Source organism: Aegilops tauschii, chromosome 6 (genome assembly GCF_002575655.3).
Source record: "Aegilops tauschii subsp. strangulata cultivar AL8/78 chromosome 6, Aet v6.0, whole genome shotgun sequence".
In the NCBI taxonomy this organism is placed as follows: domain Eukaryota; kingdom Viridiplantae; phylum Streptophyta; class Magnoliopsida; order Poales; family Poaceae; genus Aegilops; species Aegilops tauschii.
The window spans coordinates 459,085,828-459,113,791 of record NC_053040.3 but is presented as its reverse complement, the minus strand read 5'-3'; the positions used below and the strand labels follow the sequence as shown (position 1 = coordinate 459,113,791).

Genomic DNA, 27,964 nt, shown 5'->3' with positions numbered 1-27,964 from the left:
TTTATTTTTTCTCATTTCAGGTGATGACCTACCTCATCGTCAATACTCCGGTTCTTTTCCGCCTTTCCATGAGTAGGAAGATGAAGGACGCTCCCAAAATGCTAGATGAACTAGTTGTGGAGATGAACATTTTCCACTTCCTACAGCATGCCGATGCACCAACCATTGTTCATCCGCAAACACATTCTCATGTTGATGAATCAGAGAAAGTCGGCAAACAAGATGAGAAGGAACAAGTGGTAAAGATATTGCTCGACCACTCCCACAAAAACAGTGATAATAATAACGTTATGGTGCTCCCAATAGTTGGTATGGGGGGAATCGGTAAGACCACCCTTGCTCAACTTGTGCACAATGATCAAAGAGTGGTGCATCATTTTGAGTTGGTTATATGGGTCCTTGTCTCTGATAAATTTGTTATCAAAGAAATAATCCGGTCTATAATACAAGTGGCCACGATGAAGAAATGTGATTTTGCTAACATGGAGACATCGCAGAAGGATCTTATTCGGGTGTTGGGCAAGAAAAGGTACCTCCCAGTGGTAGATGATGTTTGGAATGAAGATAGACAGAAGTGGAATGATGTGAGATCATTGGTATGTTCACATGCTGGCTCGGGTAACAAGCCGCAGTGATCAAGTTGCTTCTATAATGGGCACACTTCCTTCGCATCAGATGTCGCTTCTAAATGAGGATCAGTCATGGCAGCTTTTTCACAGAAACACGTTTGGAAGAGAAGTATAAAAGCAAGATGAATCGATTTCGATGGCTAAGAGTATTGCCCACAAGTGTAAGGGGTTGCCTCTTGCTATCAAGACCATGGCAGCTTTACTTCGTTCAAAGCATCATAGCGAGTGGTTTTCTGTTCTTGATAGTGATGTATGGAAGAATGATAACCGGTATTGTACCTGCATTATAGCTGAGCTACGATCACTTGTCATCAAAAGCAAAAATATGCTTTTCCTTCTGTGCTATTTGTTGGGAAACGAAGTAATTTCAAAAAAAAATCCTACGCACACGCAAGATCATGGTGATGCATAGCAACGACAGGGGAGAGTGTTGTCCACATACCCTCGTAGACCGAAAGCGGAAGCGTTATGACAACGCGGTTGATGTAGTCGTACGCCTTCACGATCGACCGATCCTAGTACCGAACGTACGGCACCTCCGCGATCTGCACACGTTTAGCTCGGTGACGTCCCACGAACTCACGGTCCAGCAGAGTGTCGAGGGAGAACTTCGTCAGCACGACGGCGTGATGACGGTGATGATGAAGCTACCGGCGCAAGGCTTCGCCTAAGCACTACGACGATATGACCGAGGTGGATTATGGTGGAGGGGGGCACCGCACACGGCTAAGAGATCAATGATCAACTTGTGTGTCTATGGGTGCCCCCCTCCCCCATATATAAAGGAGTGGAGAAGGGGGAGAGGGTCGGCCTCCTAGGCGCGCCCCAAGGGGAGTCCGACTCCCACCGAGAGTAGGATTCCCCTCCCTTTCCCTAGTTGGACTAGGAGAGAAGGAAAGGGGAGAGAGGGAGGAAGGAAAGGGGGGGGGGGCGCCCCCCTTCCTAGTCCAATTCGGACTAAAGGGGGAGGGGGCGCGTGGCCTGCCCTGGCTGCCCCTCTCTCTCTCCACTAAAGCCGATTAGGGCCCATATACTCCCCGGGGGGTTCCGGTAACCCCCTGGTGCTCCGGTATATGCCCGAACTCAGTCGGAACCATTCCGATGTCCAAACATAGTCATCCAATATATCGATCTTCATGTCTCGACCATTTCGAGACTCCTCGTCATGTCTGTGATCATATCCGGGACTCCGAACAACCTTCGATACATCAAAACACATAAACTCATAATACCTATCGTCACCGAACGTTAAGCGTGCGGACCCTACGGGTTCGAGAACTATGTCGACATGACCGAGACACGTCTCCGGTCAATAACCAATAGCGGAACCTGGATGTTCATATTGGCTCCCACATATTCTACGAAGATCTTTATCGGCCAAACCGCATAACAATATACGTTGTTCCCTTTGTCATCGATATGTTACTTGCCAGAGATTCGATCGTCGGTATCTCAATACCTAGTTCAATCTTGTTACCGGCAAGTCTCTTTACTCGTTCTGTAATGCATCATCCCGCAACTAACTCATTAGTCGCATTGCTTGCAAGGCTTATAGTGATGTGCATTACCGAGAGGGCCCAGAGATACCTCTCCGACAATTGGAGTGACAAATCCTAATCTCAATCTATGCCAACTCAAAAAGTACCATCGGAGACACCTGTAGAGCACCTTTATAATCATCCAGTTATGTTGTGACGTTTGGTAGCACACAAAGTGTTCCTCCGGTATTCGGGAGTTGCATAATCTCATAGTCATAGGAACATGTATAAGTCATGAAGAAAGCAATAGCAATATACTAAACGATCAAGTGCTAAGCTAATGGAATGGGTCAAGTCAATCACATCATTCTCTAATGTTGTGATCCCGTTAATCAAATGACAACTCGTGTCTATGGCTAGGAAACTTAACCATCTTTGATTCAACGAGCTAGTCAAGTAGAGGCATACTAGTGACACTCTGTTTGTCTATGTATTCACACATGTACTAAGTTTCCGGTTAATACAATTCTAGCATGAATAATAAACATTTATCATGATATAAGGAAATATAAATAACAACTTTATTATTGCCTCTAGGGCATATTTCCTTCACTATTTTCTCCAAGGATAGCCTGATGGATAAAGACATGTGAATCCAGCTATGGATGGCAAATGACTTTGTTGCATCAGAAACAAGAGGCCAACACATTTTCAATGTTCAATTGGAGATGTTTCCTCCAAGTAGATGTGGAGAATCTTCTCTTCAAACTTCAAGATTAGTCTTTGTTAAAAAATATATATCAAGATGAGTTCATCCACAGACCAACTACCTACAAGATGCATGATCTCATGCATGATCTTGCTAACTCGATAAGTGGAAATGATTGCTCCATTCTGCAAGAATCTTCATCATGTCAAGAAATTCTGCAAGAACCCACAGATGCCAGCTCATTACAGCATGAGGTTCGCCATTTGTCTCTTGATTATATCAGTAATAAAGCTATTGCAGCCATGAAGGAAATTCTAGCTCCCCGACCCTGCACAATATTAACCCAACCGGAGTGGGATTGGTCTTGGACTCCTCTGAGTATGGAGAAGTAAAAATTCATGTCCTTAAGAGCATTGAAGACATTCTCAGTGAAAACCCGTATGAAAAATTTGAAGCATCTTCGCTATCTAGAGTTTTCTTATTCTGATATATCAACACTGCCTAAAGCAACTAGCATGTTGTATAGCTTGCAAACATTGAAGCTCATTGGTTGTCAAAATCTTAAGAAATTACCAGAAAGCATGAGATTATGAGCAGTCTTCGGCACATCTTCTTCGTTGGGTGTCATCTTTTGGAGCGCATGCCAAAGGGTATTGGTCAGCTGAATTCTCTACAGACATTGACGAGTTATGTCATTGATAGTGATGTAGGTAATGGAATTGTTCAACTGAAAGATTTGAATCTAGGCAGTGCCCTTTCTTTGACTGAGTTGAGAAAAGTGCATGGTACAGACAATGCTAAACAAGGCAATATGTCCGCAAAGCATAATTTGAAACGGTTATCACTTGATTGGGCAAATGGACCTTATAGCACACATGTTGGATATGTAGTACATACTAATGCAGAAGGAATATTAGAGGCCCTCCGTCCTCATAAAAGGCTTGAAGTTTTACTGTTATCTAATTATCCTGGTGCTAAATTGTCATCATGGATGCACAACTCTACATTGTTAGAACATATCACTGAACTTTCTCCGGTTGGATGTAAGAGCTTTAATGATTTTCCACCATTGTGGCAGCTGCCCTCTCCCAGGTACTTGGATTTGGATAGTTTGAATAGCTTGACAAGTATATGCCTTGGTAACGATGATAAAGACAATGTGAAATTCTGCATTTCCCCACTACCCCTTTTTCCTAAGTTGGAAACCATGATAGTTTCCAACATGCCTAAGCTAGAGAGATGGCACCAGGAGGTGACAGGACAAATAGCGGTTGTATCATTCCCTCAGCTCAAGAAGCTAAATATTTCTAAATGCCCAATGCTAGCAAGCATGCCCAAGATGCTCCCTTTGCTTGAAGATCTACAGGTGAAGGGGCAAGAGATATTCCCCTTTACCATCTGATGAATCTGTCTGTGCAATCTAATCTTGAGTGCAAAGGCTCCATTTCTGTCGAACCTGAAGGTAGTCGGCAGCCTATTGACCTTCATTTCTCGAGGCTTCGTGACTCTCACATGAAACTGAGACTCAAAGGTTTGATGGAAAATGTAGAGCGCATTGAAGAGGAGCTGAAAAGAATACCTTGCAGATTTATCAAGGAGCTGGGTATAATAGATTGTGATTGCCTTTGCTCATCTGAACTATCCCAAATACAACAAGAACGCCATCCATAGCACTCACGCTTATCTTGCGCATTTTAGACTGTACATGCAACCCAGAAGTCCTTTTCCGCGGACGCGACTATTCGAATAGATGATGTTAACCCTGCAGGGGTGTACTTCTTCACACACGCTGTAACATCCAAAATTTTCAATTTAAAATGTTATACATTAGATCATCATTGCATATCATATTTTATTGCATTTTGGTTTGATCCTAGAAATTCTACGCAACTCAAGGACCCACAGAGAGAGTTAGGGATTTCATTATTTTCATATTCGAATTTTTCTCGAATTTTGAAAAGAGGATCGTTTGATTTTAATTATTTTCTCTTTGTATATCTCTTTTATAAAAATAAAAAGAGAGAGAGGATAAAATGACTTCCTCAAAATAAAGAAATATAGGAGATTTAATATTAAATCAAATAAGTTTTTTATTCAGAGTTTTATCGCTATTTTATTTGAATTAGGAAAATATACGTTTTTCAAGATTGCATTTTAGGCCCAAATAAATGTACACCTTGTCCGGCATATTTTTAGAGGACGGGGAAAATTTATTTCGGGATTTTTGGAGTCAGTTTAGTATTTCTATTCTTTCTTTTCCTGCACGTCGGAATTATTAAAAAAAAGGTCAAACCGACTCCGGGCCGTACCCGAGCGGGACTCCGCCCGGGGGGCTTTATAAGCCGCGCCCCGAGCCGCCCGAGGCCCAGCCCAGCCGCACCAGCGCCCCAAACCCTAACCCACGCCAGCCGCAGCCGGAGCCCGCCGCCGCCGCCGTTCGCCGGCCCGCCGGAGGTAGTCGTCGCCGCCGCCTCGGTTTTCGCGAGAAAAACCGATCGTTTTTTTCAAAACACTAGTTCCGTTTTTTTTGTTTCGGTTCGATTTAGTTATTTAGCGAGCGCCCGTTCGTTCGTTCGTTTTAACGAACGATTTTCATCGTTTAGCCGCAGACAGCGAACGTTCGTTCGTTAGCCTGTCCGTCAGTTTTTCTTTTTCTCGGATTTTCCGCGATTATTTTCGATCGCGATTTCTGATCCGATTTTCGTTCTAGTATAACTTTTCGCTCGTTTATCGGAATCAGGCGATTCAAGCGCCTAGAGTTTCGTCTCGAAACCCTCTTTCGGTTTAACCAACTTAAACAAGTTTCTTATACTATAAAATTTGACTTGAGTCCAGATTAGTAAATGAAGCTTGTTTATTTCGCCGTTTGAGTTTTGTTGCTTCGTTTGATTTGATTCTTTTTGCAAACCGGAGTTCTTAAGTTGAACTTTCTGGTTAGATCTTTTATTTGAGTTTTACCCGTGCCCTTGCTTGATTGCTTATTTTATGCTTGTTTGTTTGTGATAGAGTACCCGGAGTGTGAAGCGTGCTACTACGAGTCTCTAGGTTTCACGGATCATCAGGAAGGCAAGTAACACTTTGATCATACTTCTTTACTACCAAGTTTTACTGCATTAGATCAATCCTCAAACAATTGCATGATTAGGATCTGATTAAATTGTGGGTTTGGGAAGTAGATGAGGTAGTACCTAATCACCTGTTTATTATCAAACCTTTGGGAGTTACTTCTACGTCGCTTATATTGCTATGCTATGCTTGTAGACGTGGATTGGGTTTGAGAGTATTCATGACAGATGTGAGATTGTTAATTAATGGTTCAACTTAAGGTGGCAACTTTAATACACATCTGGGTGGATTGAGGCACCTGGGGAATCCAGTGATTGCCTGTATTTTTGGAAATCCCGGGGTACCGTGTGATTCTCCTATGGACTTCCACCCAGGCTCAAAGGGATCATAAGATTATTCATGCTAGAAACTTCCGTGTGCAGCCACATGCCATTATGGGCTCTGGCATAGTTGAGTAAGTTGTGGGAAACCTTTCCATGATGGGCTAGGAGATGTAGGGGATTGTAGGTGTACCGGCCTATCTATCGGTTAAGGGGACCTCTTCGGAAAAACTGTGTCTCGGTCATCCGTTTCTCAAACATTATGTAGTGCCAGAAATCCAACGGAGGAGATCCAGTCTTGTGGGGAAAAGTGCACAAAGCTCTGCAGAGTGTACAAACTAATCATCGTTAGCCGTGTCCCCGGTTATGGACATCTTGAGTATCTGGTTCTTGGATTATCATTTGGATCTCATCACTCTTAATTATATAATTTGATTGGGGTTAATGATTATTTTTAATTGGGGATTGAGATGGGGTTTACCATTCTCAATGTTTAACAACCACCATGATAGTTAAATAAAATTTATTCCTTTGTTGTAGGGAAAAATTGGCTTTTCGCAAAAAATATTAACCATACAGCCTCCACCAGCCAAATATGCATGTAGTGATAGCATTATTCTGTTCATTACTCCTTTGTGTTACTTTGCCAGCATATTCCATGTGTTGACCCGTTTTCGGGCTGCAACGTATCATGTTGCGGACTTTTCAGACGACGAGTAAGGAGCCTTAGGTCGTGGTCTTTCACTCAGTGATGCTGTTGGAGTTGATGGACTCACTTTATCTTCCAAGCCTTCCGCTGTTATCCTATTAGATGGCCTTAAGCCATATTTATTGTAATAAGTTCTCTTTTGAGACATTCGATGTAATAAGTGTGTGATTGCTACTCTGTTATAAATCCTTCAAGTACTGTGCGTGTCAGCATTACCGATCCAGGGATGACACTGATGCACAGAGATCAGACTGTTTGAGGTCTGGTCGCTACAAACATGGTATCAAAGCACACGCTGACTTTAGGACACGACCACTAAGCTAAAGCCCTAGATCGCTACTCTCTTCTCATTTCTAACTCCTCTCCATTTTCTACTCTTTAGGATGGCGGATACAAGGATCAAGTTCACGCAACTGGATGAAGACACCCCATTTGGACGCCACTGGAAGAAAGTCACTAGGTACCTGAACATCGGAATACCAAGCTTCACCGGGACTTACAACGCCACTTTACTAGAAGAGGAGCGCTGGATGATTCAAGTTCAAGTTCCAGGAAGGACATTCACGCCAGTCACTGAGCCCATAGAGTTTTCCTTTGATGCACCAATCTGGAGTCTAGGAAAGAGTATGGCAGCCCACATCACCATGGGACGCATTGGAGAAGTTTACCACAATGATCTCAAGGACACTATATACCAGATTTGTGGGCGCCGAGATGAGCAATGGGAGATGATCAGCACTAGGAAGGATAGATCGATTGCCTCTTTCATCCAGGAGTTAAACCAGCACATTCGACGCCAGGAGAACCAGATGTGCGCAGGCATGACAGATTTGAAGGCGATGACAAGGATCACAGAGCTGGAGGAAGAACTCAAGGCTACACGCGAAGATTATATTGAGGAAATCGTCATACTAGTGGAGAAGAATGACGACCTGACAAGGAAGCTCGGAGTTTTCATGGGAGACCCCGCGCCAGGAGGAGAAGATGACGATTCCACTTGCCCGGAGAACTACATCATCATCGACGACACTGACTCGGACCCTGACGATAGCGATGATGACTATGTTGATGAAGCTGGAGCAGATATCATGGAGTCTTCGGCCGATCAATTTTTCTAGTTGACCACCATATCAGTAGTAGTATTCCACCATGTATATAGTATAGTCCAAGCACTTTTGTAAACGATAGTCCTAGACCGATTGTATGCCCTTTGTTTGATTGATTGAGTGATGTGTTTGTGTTTGTCTCATGTGCATATGGGTAGTGTTTTCCCCTAGACCTCATTCTATTCTGTTTTCTCATCTTTTCTAAACCCAGCAGATGCCTCCGAGACGCGACAATGGATTTGCTTTCCCACCAGAGCTCACTCAGTTGATCCAGCAGCAGAATGCATTGATGCAGATACTAGTCCAGAATCAGAACCAGGGGAACAACAACAACAACAACAACAACAACAACCCACCACCATCACCAGTTGATCACTTAGCCCGTTTTCTTAGGCTGAATCTGCCGGTGTTCTTCAGTAGCACCGAGCCGATTGTTGCAGATGATTGGCTCCACAAGATTGAAAGGGAGTTGAATACTGCAGGATGCATAGATGCGGAGAGAGTGCGTTTTGCCGCACATCAGCTTGATGGTCCCACAGCATCATGGTGGGAGAATTTCATAGTCACTTACCCCATTGACACTGTTACATGGGACCAGTTCCAGCAAGCTTTTCGCACTGCCCATGTATCAGCAGGAGCTATGGCCATGAAGAAGCGTGAGTTTTGCAACTTACGCCAAGGAGGGCGCACTGTTGGCCAGTATGTGGATGAATTTAGTAAGCTAGCACGTTATGCCCCAGATGACGTCGCTATAGATGCAGCTAAGAAGGAGAAGTTTCTGGAAGGACTGAATGATGAGCTAAGCATGCAATTGATGGTGGAAAATTTCAATAACTACCAGGAGTTGGTGGATAGAGCTCTCATGCTTGAAGGGGAGCAGCAGCAGATTGACAGCCGCAAGAGGAAGTATGGACAAGGGGAGTATAATTCTGGAGCTCAGCAGAGACCCCGTTTCACCCCGAACTCGGGAGGACTTGTTCATAACCATGCAGACCGCACCCATAATGGAGGAAGTTCACACAACCATAGTGGCCCCAAGAACGGTAATGGTAATGGAGGAAGTAGCGGACAAAACCGTTCCAACCCGGCAACACCCGCCAAGAAAGATCTAAGCCACGTTACTTGCTACAAGTGCCAGAAGACCGGACATTACGCCAGTGAATGTCCTGAAGCTAAAAATGAAAACGGCAATGGAAGCTCTGGGAAGAAGCCCAACCCTTTCAACAGGGGACAAGTGAACCACGTTAACGTGGAGGATGTTGAAGCCCAGCCAGATGCAGTAATAGGTAAGTTTTTGGTTAAGTCCTTTACTACAGTCGTACTTTTCAATACTGGTGCATCGCATTCATACATATCAAGGGGGTTTGTGGATAAGTATAAGTTGCCCACTAGAGTTCTTAAGACACCCATGCTAGTAACCTCACGCGGAGCTGAGTATATGGCAAGCCATGGATGTTTTCAGATGCCATTGACCATAGGTAGGCATGTTTTCCCCTCATATCTGATAATTTTGGAGTCGCAAGGTTTGGATGTGATTCTGGATATGGATTGGCTATCGATGTATGGAGGAAACATCGATTGCCCAGTAAGACGATTTTGCTCACCACCCCAGAAGGAAGAAGAATCAAGTATGTAACCCGGCATCTACCGAATAGGACTCAAGTAAATTCCTTATCAGGAGTTGTACAGGAGGAAGTACCGGTGGTAAGGGATTTTCCGGATGTATTTCCAGAAGAGTTGCCAGGCATGCCACCGGATAGAGACATTGAGTTTTTAATTGAGCTTTTGCCAGGCATAGGACCAATATCTAAGAGACCGTACAGAATGCCCGCAAAGGATTTGGGGGAAATTAAGAAGCAGATTAAGGAGTTACTGGATAAAGGTTATATACGCTCAAGTTCGTCACCTTGGGGGTCACCAGTACTTCTAGTGGAGAAGAAGGATGGATCGTTGAGGATGGTTGTTGATTATCGTGGATTGAATGAGGTGACGATTAAGAACAAGTACCCATTGCCGATGATCAATGATTTGTTTGACCAGATGCAAGGAGCTAAGGTGTTTTCCAAGATCGATTTGCGATCAGGGTATCACCAGCTGAAGATTCGAGAGCAGGATATACCTAAGATAGCTTTTACCACGAGGTACGGGCTATACGAGTATACCGTTATGTCATTTGGCCTGACTAACGCACCTGCCTATTTTATGAACATGATGAACAAAGTGTTTATGGAGTTTTTGGATAAGTTCGTCGTGGTGTTCATTGATGATATTTTGGTCTACTCGAAGAATGAAGGGGAGCATAAAGAGCATTTGCGTTTGGTACTAAACTCAGAGAACATCAGTTATACGCCAAGTTCAGCAAGTGTGAGTTTTGGCTGAAGGAAGTTGGATTCCTTGGACATGTTATATCAGGAGAAGGAATAGCGGTGGACCCCACCAAGGTTGTCACTGTGACAAATTGGGAGTCACCCACGACAGTTGGAGAGATCCGGAGTTTTCTTGGACTCACAGGATACTACCGGAGGTTCATTGAGAATTTCTCAAAGATTGCAAATCCTATGACGGAGTTGTTGAAGAAGGACACCAAATTCAAATGGACTGAGGAATGTGAGGCCAGTTTTCAGGAGTTGAAGAGACGCTTGGTTACATCACCAGTGTTGATTCTGCCAGATCAACGCAAGGATTATGAAGTGTATTGCGACGCTTCTCGTCGAGGACTTGGAGCCGTGCTTATGCAGGAGGGAAGAGTTGTTTCATATGCCTCACGACAGCTTAAACCCCATGAGCTAAATTATGCTACGCATGATTTGGAGTTAGCAGCCGTAGTGCATGCATTGAAGACATGGAGACATTTTCTCATCGGAAACCATTGTGAGGTATACACGGATCACAAGAGTTTGAAGTATATTTTCACGCAGAAGGAGCTGAATCTCAGGCAGAGGAGATGGTTAGAGCTCATTAAGGATTATGATATGAGATTGCATTATCATCCCGGAAATGCTAACGTAGTAGCCGATGCGTTGAGCCGAAAAAGTCATGTCAATACACTCATGACCGGAGAATTACCCAAGGAGTTGGCAGAAGACCTTCGCGAGCTATGTTTGGAAATAGTTCCGAGAGGTTATGTAGCAGCTTTGGAGATTTAGTCTACTTTGATGGATAAGATCAGAGAAGCTCAGAAGACGGACAAGGAGATAGCTGAAATAAAGGAAAGGATGAGTAAAGGAAAGGCTAAAGGATTTCGTGAGGATGAGCACGATACCTTATGGTTTGAGGACCGCGTATATGTGCCAAATGATCAGGAGATCAGGAAGTTGATTCTGCAAGAGGCCCATGATTCGCCATATTCGATTCACCTAGGAAATACCAAGATGTATCTGGATTTGAAGGATAGTTTCTGGTGGACCGGAATGAAGAAGGATATTGCGGAGTATGTAGCAGTTTGTGATGTATGTCAGAGAGTGAAGGCAGAACATCAGAAGCCAGCAGGATTGCTACAGCCATTGCCGATACCCGAATGGAAGTGGGATAAGTTAGGCATGGACTTTATCACGGGATTACCCAGGACTCGTTCAGGCTATGACTCGATATGGGTTGTAGTCGATCGTTTGACGAAAGTAGCTCATTTCATCCCAGTGAAGACCACTTACACCAGTGCTAAGTTGGCAAAGATATACATGACCAGGATCGTATGTCTGCATGGAGTTCAGAGGACCATTGTATCAGATAGAGGAACCCAGTTTACTTCAAAGTTTTGGAATCAGTTGCATGAAACTTTGGGAACCAGGCTAGAGTTCAGTACAACTTTTCACCCGCAGACAGATGGACAGACTGAGAGGGTCAACCAGATTCTGGAGGACATGTTGAGAGCTTGTGCGCTAGACTATGGATCTAGTTGGGACGATAATTTGCCGTATGCAGAGTTCTCATACAACAACAGCTATCAAGCCAGTTTGAAGATGGCCCCTTTCGAAGCATTGTACGGAAGGAGGTGCAGAACACCGTTGTTGTGGGACGAAGTTGGAGACCGACAGTTGTTTGGACCAGATTTGATTAAAGAGTCTGAAGAGAAGGTTAAGCTAATTCACGATAGACTCAAGGTAGCCCAGTCCAGGCAGAAGAGCTATGCGGATTCTAAACGCAAGGAGACAGTTTACGAAGTTGGAGATAGAGTGTATCTTCGTGTATCTCCACTTCGAGGAGTAAAGCGCTTTGGAGTTAAGGCAAAGTTAGCGCCACATTTTTTGGGACCATACAAAGTTTTGGAACGTATGGGAGAAGTTGCTTACAAGTTGGAATTACATGAAGGATTGTCAGGAGTTCACGATGTGTTTCATGTTTCTCAGTTGAAGAAGTGCCACGCAGAGATGGCTGATATTCCTCTGAGAGATACAGTGCCGCTGGAAGCGATACAGTTGGATAGCGATTTGACCTACGAGGAGAAGCCAGTTAAGATTCTTGATTTTGCTAGCCGGGTCACACGCAACAAAGTAATCAAGTTCTGCAAAGTTCAATGGAGTCACCATACTGAAGATGAAGCCACCTGGGAGCCCGCCGACCCGCCGGAGGTAGTCGCCGCCGCCGCCTCGTTTTCGCGAGAAAAACCGATCGGTTTTTTTTCGAAACCCTAGATCCTTTTTTTAGTTTCGGTTTGGTTTTTTCGGTTTAGTTATTTAGCGAACGCCCGTTCATTCATTCGTTTTAACGAACGGTTTTCATCGTTTAGCCGCAGACATGGAATGTTCGTTCGTTAGCCTGTTCGTCAGTTTTTCTTTTTCTCGGATTTTCCGCGATTTTTCGATCGCGATTTCTGATCCGATTTTCGTTCTAGTATAACTTTTCGCTCGTTTATCGGAATCGGGCGATTCAAGAGCCTAGAGTTTCGTCTTGAAACCCTCTTTGTGTTTAACCAACTTAAACAAGTTTTTGATACCGTAAAATTTGACTTTAGTCCAGATTAGTAAATGAAGCTTGTTTCTTTCGCCGTTTGAGTTTTGTTGCTTCGTTTGATTTGATTCTTTTTGCAAACCGGAGTTCTTAAGTTGAACTTTCTGGTTAGATATTTTATTTGAGTTTTACCCGTGCCCTTGCTTGATTGCTTATTGTATGCTTGTTTGTTTGCGATAGAGTACCCGGAGTGTGAAGCGTGCTACTACGAGTCTCTAGGTTTCGCGGATCATCAGCAAGGCAAGTAACACTTTGATCATACTTCTTTACTACCCAGTTTTACTGCATTAGATCAATCCTCAAACAATTGCATGGTTAGGATCCGATTAAATTGTGGGTTTGGGAAGTAGATGAGGTAGTACCTATTCACCTGTTTATTATCAAACCTTTGGGAGTTACTTCTACGTCGCTTATATTGCTATGCTATGCTTGTAGACATGGATTGGGTTTGAGGGTATTCATGACAGATGTGAGATTGTTAATTAATGGTTCAACTTAAGGTGGCAACTTTAATACACATCTGGGTGGATTGAGGCACCTGGGGAATCCAGTGATTGCCTGTATTTTTGGAAATCCCGGGGTACCGTGTGATTCTCCTATGGACTGCCACCTAGGCTCAAAGGGATCATAAGATTATTCATGCTAGAAACCTCCGTGTGCAGACACATGCCATTATGGGCTCTGGCATAGTTGAGTAAGGGTTGGGAAACCTTTCCATGATGGGCTAGCAGATGTAGGGGATTGTAGGTGTACCGGCCTATCTATCGGTTAAGGGGACCTCTTCGGAAAGACTGTGTCTCGGTCATCCGTTTCTCAAACATTATGTAGTGCGAGAAATCCAACGGAGGAGATCGAGTCTTGTGGGGAAAAGTGCACAAACATCTGCAGAGTGTACAAACTAATCATGGTTAGCCGTGTCCCCGGTTATGGACATCTTGAGTATCTGGTTCTTGGATTATCATGTGGATCTCATCACTCTTAATTATATAATTTGATTGGGGTTAATGATTATTTTTAATTGGGGATTGAGATGGGGTTTACCATTCTCAATGTTTAACAACCACCATGATAGTTAAATAAAATTTATTCCTTTGTTGTAGGGAAAAATTAGCTTTTCGCAAAACATATTAACCATACAGCCTCCACCAGCCAAATATGCATGTAGTGATAGCATTATTCTGTTCATTACTCCTTTGTGTTACTTTGCCAGCATATTCCATGTGCTGACCCGTTTTCGGGCTGCAACGTATCATGTTGCAGACTTTTCAGACGACGAGTAAGGAGCCTTAGGTCGTGGTCTTTCACTCAGTGATGCCGTTGGAGTTGATGGACTCACTTTATTTTCCAAGCCTTCCGCTGTTATCGTATTAGATGGCCTTAAGCCATATTTATTGTAATAAGTTCTCTTTTGAGACACTCGATGTAATAAGTGTGTGATTGCTACTCTGTTATAAATCCTTCAAGTAATGTGTGTGTCAGCATTACCGATCCAGGGATGACACTGATGCACAGAGATCAGACTGTTTGAGGTCTGGTCGCTACACACGCTCTCGCCACTTACCACCATGTACACGTCATGTATCTCGGCAACCTTCAAGCGGAAGCCTGGCGAGGGAGTCGGCCACGACCTGACTAACCACACAAGTCTCTAGTCCAGGTTTATCGCCTATTCGGGTTCCATCCGCAAGGAGATCCGGCCGGGGTGTCGCTCACGGCCCCAAACGATGTGTGCAGGGTTCCCAAGCCCACCTCGACGGATGGATCTACGCTTGGTACACCGTGCCATGGTGCCTAGTCTGTCCCAGGCCCACCTGTACCGGGTGCTACCTGGTAGACTACTAACACAACCTACAAACACCAGAAACTAGTTGCAACTCCTGGACAGAGATCAGGTTGATTAATAAGTCGAGAGGGGCACTTAAGCATTCCAATGCGTGGTAGTAACTGTTCATGGATCACAAACACAGAACTCAGTTCCTGAGGACGGCTGCAATGAGACAACCCACCATGTACTCCTACATGGCCTCTCACCGCTACCTTTACCAAAATGTGTTCACACACTTAGCTCTCAAGAGTAGGACATGTTCACACACTTCTAATTCATCCCCGATGAATCAGACCTGACTCAACTCTAGGCAGTAGCAGGCATGACAAACAAGCATGAATGAGTAGGCACATCAAGGCTCAAACAACTCCTACTCATGCTAGTGGGTTTCATCTATTTACTGTGGCAGTGACAGGTCATGCAGAGGAAAGGGGTTCACCTACCGCAGCATGTAACAGTTGAAACGGTGTTGTCCTAATGCAGTAAAAGAGAGCAGGAGCGAGAGAGTGGGATTGTATCGGAATGAACAAGGGGGTTTTGCTTGCCTGGCACTTTTGAAGATAGTATAGCTCTTCATCGGTGTCATCGAACTCATCGTCGAAACCACGTCTACTGAGAGGGGACAAACACCGACAAACAAGAGGGAACACAATCAATGCAATGCAACAATATGATGCATGATCATGAAATGTCAAGAAGGTTATGATTTACACTAATGCATCTAGCAACAGTTTAAATGAAGTCCATATGAGCTAAGGGTTCATATGCAAACTCCATATTTAGCATTTAAAATGCCATTATCATGTTTTGATCTGAACAACAATGTTAAGTTGTTTAAACATGCATGAAACAAGTATAGATGGAAAGATTGGATTTTTCTGATAATTTTTCATATATATATTATTTCATTTGGAGTTACGGTTGAATTTCTTTGATTTTTAGAAGTTTTGGGCATTTTCTGAATTTCCTGAATAAGAATAATTCCAGGAAAACCTATTACTGCATCAGCATTGCGTCATGGTAACCTCAGCAGGTCAACACGCGCCGTCCAGGTCAAACCTGACCAGTAGGGTCCACTGGTCAGTGACCTAGTGCCGGTTACAGAGGCTGACACGTGGGACCAGGTCAACGGCCATGTCAGCAGGGTCAAAGGTGACACGTGGGTCCCACCGGGTTAAGAACTAATCTAAACAGAAAATTAAATTAAGCTAAACAGGCACAGGGCCCACATGGCAGTGGCACTTGGGGTGTTTAGCAGGGTCATTAGTGCTAACTAATCCGGCGCCACGTCAGCAATTGACGTCGGCGACCAAAAGCACGGCGGTGGCACGCCGGAGTTGCTCGGGACGGCACTACTGGCGGTGTTTTGCGGTGCAGTTTGGAGCTACGGCGAGCTGGCATCCGTGCGCAGCTAGTGGTGCAATCAGTTTCGCCGGGGGCGACCTAAATCGACGGCGGCGAGCTCAAAGGCGGCGGCCGGAGTTCGGGTGCGAGCGGGGATGCGGCTGCGGTGTGCGAGGGCGAGAACGGAGAGGGGGGGAGGAGGAGCAGCTCACAGCGGTTGCAGCAGGCGTTGAACCGGGCTCGGGGAAGGCCGGACGGCGACGTACGGGCGGCGGCGATCTCGGACGATCGAGGAGGAAAACGGCGGCATTGGAGATGAAGCAGAGCTTCTGGCACCGCGCGACTCGATGGAGAGGACGAGGAAGACGCGGCGGTGCTTCTAGGCTGCTCGAGGGGATGAGGGAGAGGCGATGGCCGCGGCGTGTGCCGGTGTGCGTCGGGCGCATGCCCCTGTCCTCCTGGCGAGATGAGGGGGACGACTGGCAGGGGCCAGTCGGCTGGGCCACCAGGTAAGGCCCAGGTGAGTTTCTCTCTCTCTCTAATTTCTACTTTTGTTCTGTTTTCTAATTGTTTGCCTCTGTGTTGATTTAGTTTAACACCAAATCATTTCTTATACATTCTGGAAAAACTTTGAGTATGCAAAATGGATTATTACAGAGACCCACCATCTTTTCCAGAATTATTGGAGCTATAATATTACTTATAGAATTTTACAACTCCAATTCAAATAAGTAGTCAGTTAATTCAAAGACCTAAAATGCCAATGAAAAATATGCATCATCACAGGATAAGGTTTACACCTTTTTCCCTAAATCATGAACATTTTTTAAGGGCATTTTGGGATCATTGAAAATATTTTTAGGTTGAACCTATTTGAATTTCATTTGAAGCTAGGGTTTGAACATCCCCCATTTCAAATTCATTTGAAATTAACATGATGTCATGAATGCTTATGCAACTATCTGCAACCAAATTCTAGGGCTGTGACAACTCACCCCCACTAAACAAGAATCTCGTCCCGAGATTCAAGACGTGAGGTAAGAAGACAGAGGGGCACGAGACCAACACAATCTTCACAATCCAGGTTGCTCCTCATAAGGTTGCTGATTCGTTGCCTCACGTTGATCTTGACATCCTCGCTTTGAGATCTTCATCCACGCGATGATGATGGAAAGAAACTCTACTCGGATTGATCTTCTCGAAGATCGACCTATTCAAGATCAACTCGCGGAATGAGATGTTGAACATCTCAAGTTGAGACACAAGGCACCCATCGAGAGGGATGGAAAGATGACGGAGGTTCAATTTGGTAGGCAACAATTCCACGCTGAGGTAGGATGGTGCATGGTTTCAAAGTAGCGAGGAAATAATTGCCATGATTCCACAACGGGGCACCTTGGGAGAGGTGACTCGTAGAATTATTACCTTAAGTGGCAAAAAGAATTACTTTTGATCCACAGATCATTGAAACTCTTCATACCAGCCTGAGGCAAATCACTATTGACCGTTTGAAAGAATTCGAGAGGATGGTATACTCAGTTTGGAAAGGAAACTACGGTTATAGAACAACTCGGCAAATGGAAGGCACATTCCAGTTGATACTAAGGATATAACCTAGTGACTGAGCGTTCTTTCAAGAACTTGAGCAGTTCCATATCCATCAAGGTTTTACCAACATCTATGCCAAGATCCTGGTGACACCTCGTACTACCATGATGAATAACGATGGAGGATGCAGGTGCAGAGGAGGACAACACTTTCTCAGATTTTACCTTGACGACGCCAAGGAAGCAAAATCTGGATTATCGACCGAGGGACATTTAGCACTCCGCTTCTAATGTTCTCCTTGATGTACCAGCTTAACTCAATATCATCCGGTATCTGGAACATCAAATAAAGGTCTGACTTCGGGGGCACAAACATCCATAAGGATCAACTTTTAGTATAGATCATACGAAATCCTCATGGAGAAGATGGTCAAATTGCTTAATCAAGAAGCTACAATAATAGATCTTCCGGCTAGGTGTGTCGGCCAACATCAACCTTGTCGGGACCTACATCATAGATCTTGGAAAACTTCCAACCATCATATGTGCCGGAGATTCAGATCCGGTTGGTAACGGAATATTTCAGACAGCATGTCTGGAAAAGAAAGTTTGCAACACAAATCGATGAGATGACGTTGCAAGACTCTCGGGAGATGAACTACGATAGCAAGCTCCAAAACATGAGCTGGTTCTGCTACACACCTGTGAACACACTGTCCTAGACAAGCATGACCACATGGTAGTCTTACAATAAAACACTACCGAGTTCTGATTAGGAACCATCATTGCGGAGAGCGAAGTCCTGCGCATGTACCTTTGGGTCCTTAAGGATTAGCACTTAAAAACTTATTTGGGACACTTGCATTTTTACCCCTAGTTGGATCCTACCCATGGGTTTTGCCCTTACTTTTCGAGCTTGCTCAGTTTTGCCCTTACTTTTTTCGTCGAGGTCCCTCGAATGCCCTTTGACCGTTTGACCAAAACTTAGAAAATTCATAACTAATTCATATGAACTCAGAAAAATGCAAATAAGATATCAAAATGTTCAGATAAACATTACCTTTATCTGCATATCATTTGCATTCAGGACAAAAGCACCCTTTAAACTACCTGAGGTAATTAATGTTATTAACATTATTAAAAATAAAAAGGTATAAACAATATTTTTTTTCATAAATAAAAATTACATGCAAATGTAGGTGATGTTTTCTGAACATCCAAATATCTTATTTGCATTTTTCTGAGTTCGTATCATCTTGTTAAGAATGTTCTAACGACTTTGACCATTATTTGGAAACTTCATAACAAGTTGATACGAATTAAAAAAATGCAAATAAGATATGAGGATGTTCATAAAACATCACCTACATTTTCATGTAATTTTTATTCATGAAAAAAATATTGTCTATACCTTTTTAGTTTTAATAATGTTAATAACATTAATTACCTCAGGTAGTTTAAAGGGTGCATTTGTCCTGAATGCAAATGATATGCACATAAAGGTAATGTTTATCTGAACATTTTGATATCTTATTTGCATTTTTCTGAGTTCATATGAATTAGTTATGAATTTTCAAAGTTTTGGTCAAACGGTCAAAGGGCATTCGAGGGACCTCGACGGAAAAAGTAAGGGCAAAACTGAGCAAGCTCGAAAACTAAGGGCAAAACCCGTGGGTAGGAACCAACTAGGGGTAAAAATGCAATTGTCCCAACTTCTTTTCCTTGAACGAATCAATCAGTGGCCTGGTGTGCTAGGGAATACATATGGAGTGGAGGTAATTAATCTACCAAACCATAGAATACATTCGCACATGCATAACTGACTTGGGATGGTACCAGAGGAAACAAAAACAATCTTTCTCGAACTCATGGCAGCAACTTGCACCAAATGCACATGAATTCGGGGAAGTCACTTCTTCCATCCAAGCATAAGCTTCATGAACGGAACACGAAGGCATTCCTTACAAAATTTTCAACACTAGGTTGATGTTCAACATGAATCATGGGGGAGACAAAATGATGTTGCTGATGGGCTCAACAACAATTCATCCGGGTTTCCATATAAGTGGAATTCCACAATTATGTGAACAAGATGACAACATTGGTCAGACCCAAAAGATATAGATATAATGGTGTATGCCCGAGGGACAACCGCGAGTAAGACAACATTACAAATACCGTTGGTTCTGATTTGATTTGACGATAGCCCATACTCAAATCAAAGTTATCATAAGACAATAGGTTCAACAACTGATCACGAGGACCAATCGAGGAAGATATCATCTTTCTTCAACACACACACACACACAAGGATATCCCTTAGTGATGAACTAAGTCGGACAAGCTTTCATCTTCCAACTCTCCAAGTTGTTGTTTAGCTTAACCAACTAGCTCAGGAATATCCAACACAGATTCTTGGAGAATGGCTGGTTTAGAGGAAAACCAACTTGATCACAAGCTCAACATAACAGTCAGGTGACAACCTGGTGATACCTCCGAGAAGATATTCGGAAAATCACGAAACACCGATATGTTACTAAGCTCGAGAACAATCTTGCTTTTCAGGGCAAGACGATATGATCAAATAAGCAAGGGATTGAATAATCCTCACTCATTGATCGAGGAGTGCACCAGAAATAAGGACCAGGTAGCACGATCAGTTTTAGAAGGATAATTCAATAACCAGCACGCTAAGAATGAGAGTATTGTCCATTAACTACCAAGCAACAGAATTGCAAGGAGTATATATTTCACACATCACGATTCACTTGTCGGCGTTCCGGTTACAATAACACGGGAATCGAGGAATGAACAATGATGGTAAGAAGTATCACTGCGTCAAGAATTCATAAGAGGTGGTGCAATTCTCATGACATTCTTGACATAAGATGGTAATACTCCAAGGTAGAACAGAACAAAAGCTGGATTGGCACTTTGATCTGCGGGATACAACTACTTTGACCCAATCCTAGAAATGGATGAGGTACTGGAGTTTGTTTCTCCTAGTCATTCTGAACTAGAATGGCTTGACGAACCACAAGAGTAATACGCATCGATAACACGAGTGCACGACTACTCCTGACTATAAATTGATAGACGGCGGTCAGAAAACAACTAATGAGGCACAACTCAAAGAACATATGATTTTCTGAGTTATGGAGGCATGGATTAGCATGTTATTTCTTCCGGATAACCCATGCAGAAAGGTTGAACTGGCAGAGTCACAATATAGAATGGAGAACTCATCGAAAGCACTCCTGGTGTGATCTTTTGGTTCAAGAGAACTCCTGCCATATGTAGTTCATGGTATTGGAAGAACGATGTACAACGGACCTCGAGGACTATCGCAAAGGTTACTAACATCCTAAAGGAACTAGCAAACACTATCAACACGAGGTAGGTAGAGTGAATCTCGGGTTCAAAAACCCAGGAATAGAATGCCTACTAACTAAGTGGCATCACGGGATGCTTTCGAGAATGATGGCCAGAATCATCACACTGGGAACACCAAACATGGCTAGATTACTAGATAGTTCTCTAAGATGCATAGGGTCATAGTAATAGCTTCAACATATACGCCGAGGCAATGGAGTACCTCAACTTGACGATTAGTGTGGTTAATCTGGCCCAAAGGAACATCGAGAACGGAAAGAAGGGATTTGCAAATGCACCAGACTATTTAGAAACCTGGGATGACTCGGACAGCATAACGGCTGTAAATGCTCAAAAGATTGAGACATCCTGCAAAATAGTGGCATGACCACTCAACATCACAATATCAAGGTTCCGAGATCAACTGTTAACACATGGAAGTAGTAGGAACTGAACTGAGGCTTGAATCCAACAATCCTATAAGTCTACGGATTAGTAACACGTGAACCTGATAGAAAGATGAGAAGCCTAGTTCTTAATCCCCGTAGAAAAGAAGAGGATAACTGCTACCTCTTGAGCACTGCGTTGGTTTTCCCTTGAAGAGGAAAGGGTGATGCAGTAAAGTAGCGTAAGTATTTTCCTCGGTTTTTGAGAACCAAGGTATCAATCCAGTAGGAGGCCACGCACGAGTCCCTCGCACCTACACAAACAAATAAATCCTCGCAACCAATGCAATAAAGGGAATGTCAAACCCTTCACGGTCACTTACGAGAGTGAGATCTGATAGATATGATAGGATAATATTTTTGGTATTTTTATGATAAAGATGCAAAGTAAAATAAAAGGTAATAAAAATAGATAAGTGTTGGAAGACTAATATGATAGAAAATAGACCCGGGAGCCATAGGTTTCACTAGAGGCTTCTCTCGAGAGCATAAGTATTACGGTGGGTGAACAAATTACTATTGAGCAATTGACAGAATTGAGCATAGTTATGAGAATATCTAGGTATGATCATGTATATAGGCATCACGTCCGAGACAAGTAGACCGACTCCTGCCTGCATCTACTACTATTACTCCACACATCGACCGCTATCCAGCATGCATCTAGAGTATTAAGTTCATAAGAACAGAGTAACGCTTTAAGCAAGATGACATGATGTAGAGGGATAAACTCATGCAATATGATATAAACCCCATCTTGTTATCCTCGATGGCAACAATACAATACGTGCCTTGCTGCCCCTACTGTCACTGGGAAAGGACACCGCAAGATTGAACCCAAAGCTAAGCACTTCTCCCAGTGCAAGAAAGATCAATCTAGTAGGCCAAACCAAACTGATAATTCAAAGAGACTTGCAAAGATAAGCAATCATACATAAAAGAATTCAGAGAAGATTCAAATATTGTTCATAGATAAACATGATCATAAACCCACAATTAATCGGTCTCAACAAACACACCGCAAAAGAAGATTACATCGAATAGATCTCCACAAGAGAGGGGGAGAACATTGTATTGAGATCCAAAAAGAGAGAAGAAGCCATCTAGCTAATAACTATGGAACCGAAGGTCTGAGGTAAACTACTCACACATCATCGGAGAGGCTATGGTGTTGATGTAGAAGCCCTCCGTGATTGATGTCCCCTCCGACAGAGCTCCGGAAAAGGCCCCAAGATGGGATCTCACGGGTACAGAAGGTTGCGGCGGTGGAATTAGGTTTTTGGCTCCGTATCTGGTAGTTTGGGGGTACGTGGGTATATACAGGAGGAAGAAGTACGTTGATGGAGCAACGTGGGGCCCACGTGGGTGGAGGGCGCACCCAGGGGGTAGGCGTGCCCCCCTACCTCGCGCCCTCCTGGTTGATGTCTTGACGTAGGGTCCAAGTCCTCTGGATCACGTTTGTTCCAATAATCACGTTCCCGAAGGTTTCATTCCGTTTGGACTCCGTTTGATATTCTTTTTCTGCGAAACTCTGAAATAGGCAAAAAACAACAATTCTGGGTTGGGCCTCCGGTTAATAGGTTAGTCCCAAAAATAATATAAAAGTGTATAATGAAGCCCAATAATGTCCAAAACAGAATATAATATAGCATGGAACAATAAAAAATTATAGATATGTTGGAGACGTATCAATAACTCAGATCAGAAGGCATAAGGTATAAGGAGTAAAAAGAGCCTTACGTTCCCTTCCACAATCAATTCCCTTATATAACTAAAGAATTTCTAGACTCAACTTCGACTAATTTGGCTTGGTAATCCTACAGGCAGTCAGGCTCTGATACCAAAGCTGTCAGGACCCCGATTCTAAGTCACACCGATCTAGCATGTAACACCTCATATCACTTTGCGGCCTCACGCATGGTATTCCCAGGGGTGTCGCCTTACCTGGCCCGGGACCATTTTCGCCTTTTGGCTCACGTATATGATAGTGTCGCTAGCATCCATATGACAGAGAACCCGGGCCGACATGACTAGTCGTGAACCCAAAGTGGCTCTAACTTACGGGGACAGGCATACATGAAACAACATCGAGCACGTCGGTCAGCAGCGTGTGAATCCGGGCTGTAGCAACTGGGCTAACAGGACTCCGGGAACCCGGGCTGTAGCAGGCTAGCAGGACTACGGATGTCACCGCGTGACATTTCCCCGAAGGGACAAACACAGGAACGAAGTGTATCACATGCCGGCCAGTCTAGGTGTTCCGGAGCAGTAGTGCTGGGCTAGCAGGACTCCGGTAAACTGGGCTGTAGTGGACTACCAAGGCTCAGTGGAAGCACCAGACTACATTTCCCCATAAGAGAGGCTACCAAGGATAAATAACTAGATTGTCGGATCCCACACATACCAAGCATTTCAATCATACACACAATATGCTCAATATGTGCAAATACAACATGGCATCACAACAAGACTCTACGACTCAGAGTATTTATTCATTAGGCTCCGAGGAGCCAAGTATTACAAACATGGGTCTCATGACCCAACATACAGAGCATACAAGCAACAAGCACATGCGGAAGCTTAACTTGTCTGAGTACAGACAACTACAAATGAAGAAGGCTGAGAAGCCTGACTATCTACAAGACCCTCCCGAGGGTACAAGATCGTAGCTGAGGTTACAAGCAATACGTCGAAGTCCACGCGGAACTACTAGTGAGACTGAAGTCTCTCTGCAAAACATAAATTAAGAAAACGTGAGTACAAATGTACCCAGCAAGACTTACATCAGAACTAACTACATATGCATCGGTATCAACAAAAGGGGTGGTAGAGTTAAACTGCAGCAAGCCAGCTTTGACTCAATGGCTATCCTAAACTACGACTGCAAGTAACTCTTTTGAGGTGGCGCACACGAGTCCACATATTCACCATATCAATACACCACTATGGATCCGCTCCCGTCTCCCTACGAGAACGCCATCCACTTTCGCATTTTAGAGTATCCACTTTCACTTGTCTGTGAACTGTACAGGCAACCCAGAAGTCCTTTTCCGCGGACACGGCTATTCGAATAGATGATATTAACCCTGCATGGGTGTACTTCTTCACACATGCTCTCGCCACTTACCACCATGTACACGTCGTGTATCTCGGCAACCTTCAAGCGGAAGCCTAGCGAGGGAGTCGACCACGACCTGACTAACCACACAAGTCTCTAGTCCAGGTTTATCGCCTATTCGGGTTCCATCCGCAAGGAGATCCGGCCGGGGTGTCGCTCACGGCCCCAAACGATGTGTGCAGGGTTCCCAAGCCCACCTTGACGGATGGATCTACGCTTGGTACACCGTGCCACGGTGCCTAGTCTGTCCCAAGCCCACCTGTACCGGGTGCCACCTGGTAGACTACTAACACAACCTACAAACACACGAAACTAGTTGCAACTCCTGGACAGAGATCAGGTTGATTAATAAGTCGAGAGGGGCACTTAAGCATTCCAATGCGTGGTAGTAACTGTTCATGGATCACAAACACAGAACTCAGTTCCTGAGGACGGCTGCAATGAGACAACCCACCATGTACTCCTACATGGCCTCTCACCGCTACCTTTACCAAAATGTGTTCACACACTTAGCTCTAAATAGTAGGACATGTTCACACACCTCTAATTCATCCCCGATGAATCAGAGCTGACTCAACTCTAGGCAGTAGCAGGCATGACAAACAAGCATGAATGAGTAGGCATATCAGGGCTCAAACAACTCCTACTCATGCTAGTGGGTTTCATCTATTTACTGTGGCAATGGCAAGTCTTGCAGAGGGAAGGGGTTCAGCTACCGCAGCATGTAACAGTTGAAACGGTGTTGTCCTAATGCAGTAAAAGAGAGCGGGAGCGAGAGAGTGGGATTGTATCAGAATGAACAAGGGGGTTTTGCTTGCCTGGCACTTCTGAAGATAGTATTGCTCTTCATCGGTGTCATCGAACTCATCGTCGAAACCACGTCTACTGAGAGGGGACAAACACCGGCAAACAAGAGGGAACATAATCAATGCAATGCAACAATATGATGCATGATCATGACATGTCAAGAAGGTTATGATTTGCACTAATGCATCTAGCAACAGTTTAAATGAAGTCCATATGAGCTAAGGGTTCATATGCAAACTCCATATTTAGCATTTAAAATGCCACTATCATGTTTTGATTTGAACAGCAATGTTAAGTTGTTTAAACATGCATGAAACAAGTACAGATGGAAAGATTGGATTTTTCTGATAATTTTTCGTATATAAATTATTTCATTTGGAGTTACGGTTAAATTTCTATTATTTTTAGAAGTTTTGGGCATTTTCTGAATTTCCTGAATAAGAATAATTCCAGGAAAACCTATTACTACGTCAGCATTGCGTCATGCTGACCTCAGCAGGTCAACAGGCGTCGTCCAGGTCAAACCTGACCGGTGGGGTCCACTGGTCAGTGACCTAGTGCCGATTACAGAGGCTGACACGTGGGACCAGGTCAACGGCCACGTCAGCAGGGTCAAAGGTGACACGTGGGTCCCACCGGGTTAAGAACTAATCTAAACAGAAAATTAAATTAAGCTAAACAGGCATAGGGCCCACATGGCAGTGGCACTAGGGGTGTTTAGCGGGGTCATTAGTGCTAACTAATCCGGGCTCACGTCAACAGTTGACGCCGGCGACCAAAAGCACGGCGGTGGCACGCCGGAGTTGCTCGGGACGGCACTACATGCGGTGTTTTGCGGCGCGGTTTGGAGCTACGGCGAGCTGGCGTCCACGCGCAGCTAGTGGTGCAATCAGCTTCGCCGGGGGCGACCTAAATCGATGGCGGCGAGCTCAAAGGCTGCGGCCGGAGTTCGGGTGCGAGCGGGGATGTGGCTGCGGTGTGCGAGGGCGAGAACGGAGAGGGGGAGGAGGAGCAGCAGCTCACAGCGGTTGCAGCAGGCGTCGAACCGGGCTCGGGAAAGGCCGGACGGCGACGTACGGGCGGCGGCGATCTCGGAGGACCGAGGAGGAAAACGGCGGTGTTGGAGATGAAGCAGAGCTTCTGGCGCCGCGCGACTCGATGGAGAGGACGAGGAAGACGCCGCGGTGCTTCTAGGCTGCTCGAGGGGACGAGGGAGAGGCGATGGCCGCGGCGTGTGCCGGCGTGCGTCGGGCGCGTGCCCCTGTCCTCCTGGCGAGAGGAGGGGGACGACTGGCAGGGGCCAGTCGGCTGGGCCGACTTGCTGGGCCGCCAGGTAAGGCCCAGGTGAGTTGCTCTCTCTCTCTAATTTCTACTTTTGTTCTGTTTTGTAATTGTTTGCCTCTGTTTTGATTTAGTTTAACACCAAATCATTTATTATAAATTCTGGAAAACTTTGAGTATGCAAAATGGATTATTACAGAGACCCACCATCTTTTCTAGAATTATTGGAGCTATAATATTACTTATAGAATTTTACAACTCCAATTCAAATAAGTAGTCAGTTAATTCAAAGACCTAAAATGGCAATGAAAAATATGCATCATCACATGATAAGGTTTACACCTTTTTCCCTAAATCATGAACGTTTTTTAAGGGCATTTTGGGATCATTGAAAATATTTTTAGGTTGAACCTATTTGAATTTCATTTGAAGCTAGGGTTTGAACATCCCCCATTTCAAATTCATTTGAAATTAACATGATGTCATGAATGCTTATGCAACTATCTGCAACCAAATTCTAGGGCTGTGACAGTATTTGAGTGCGAGGCCCTGACGATATTTCCAGATGGAATGTATGGGTGCCTGCGCTCAAGAAGCTATGCATGGAGCGTTGCCCAAGGGTAGAGACACTACCGGAGGGACTCCTGCAGCAGCTCCCAGCCCTGGAGAAACTATGTATCCGTGACTGCTCCAACTTGGAGGGAGCCTTCTCAAGAGGAGGCGCTTACTGGAATCTGGTTGAAGGAATTCCACAGAGATCAGTTGGCTGATCCCATGCGCTGAATGTGCTTAGGTTGCCTTCAATTGGGATACTTGTGACTGCTTGCATATGCCAGCCTCGTGGAGTTGTGTGTTCCAACGAGGTACATATACCCTCTTCTATTTACCTTGGTCTTATTCTTTAAAAATTATACCTTGGTCTAGAAGTTTGCACAACACTTTGTAACTCAACTTCTAATTGTTGATGAAATGCTCCACGATCGGTCTGTTAATTATATGTTGAGTACAACCTACCTAGAGTTGATGTCTTTGTACAGTCAAAACTCAAAAGCACTTGTATCTGCTATCACGTTCAAATTATATGTTGAGTAAAACATTCTGAAGAGTCTTCATGCCTTTTTCACGTATCTGCTATCATGTCCTAATGAATCGCATTGGGTACGGCTACTGTAGTTGTACTTGTACATGCATCGCAACAGTAAGGGAAAGCCCTTTCTCGTGCAAATCAAGTTCATTGAAATTTATACTTGCCAGTATGCA

General features: G+C 44.3%; 1 pseudogene; it reads left to right on the top strand.

Annotated features, from left to right (window-relative positions):
* LOC109766285 (putative disease resistance protein RGA3) lies at positions 1-4,218 on the top strand (annotated as a pseudogene).
* Positions 4,219-27,964: the final 23,746 nt, after the last annotated feature.